The sequence below is a fragment of the Cynoglossus semilaevis genome, chromosome 19 (genome assembly GCF_000523025.1).
Source record: "Cynoglossus semilaevis isolate Cse_v1.0 chromosome 19, Cse_v1.0, whole genome shotgun sequence".
In the NCBI taxonomy this organism is placed as follows: domain Eukaryota; kingdom Metazoa; phylum Chordata; class Actinopteri; order Pleuronectiformes; family Cynoglossidae; genus Cynoglossus; species Cynoglossus semilaevis.
The window spans coordinates 7,350,933-7,351,659 of NC_024325.1; positions in this window are offsets into that span (position 1 = coordinate 7,350,933).

Genomic DNA, 727 nt, shown 5'->3' on the forward strand with positions numbered 1-727 from the left:
CTCTGTTCATGTTGGCATCAGGTAAAGGTGATGACAGAAAACGAACTGCTGGGTTACGCCTGTGAACAGTTCCTGGGAAAATCTGTGGTGGAGATCAAAAGTGTCATCCTGCAGACCCTCGAGGGTCACCTGCGCGCCATCCTTGGTCAGTACTTGACAACAGATGAGGGCCAGATTATTTAAGTCTGCAAACTGTTATGTGAATACCTTGATAAACTGACCTTTCAGTTCAATCTAATCTTTGGTTACCAATATTTACTATTGTTTTTTGGATGAGTTCGGATGAAAGTTAAACAAGACCACAGAAGAAGCAATTCATCAATGACATTATTAAGATAGAGGAAGATATGGTGCTCCATTGTGAAACAAATATAAAAGTTCCATTCAACTGAAAAGCAGAAATATGGCAATAAATAAAAAGCTAATATATCAAGCAACTGGAGATTGAAAACTAATTCAAACAAATGTATGAATTTTTTCTTTCTCCTCTTGTGCTAATGTCTTCCTAATGGACATGCTCACTATTGATAATACCTGTCTTTGAAACTCACAATCTAAATCCCAATGCTCTAATACTCTTTAAATTTTCAGGAACCCTCACTGTTGAGCAGATTTACCAAGACAGAGACAAGTTTGCTGCCCTGGTGCGAGAAGTTGCTTCACCTGATGTTGGTCGGATGGGTATTGAGATCCTCAGCTTCACTATCAAGGTTTGCAGAAAAAAAAA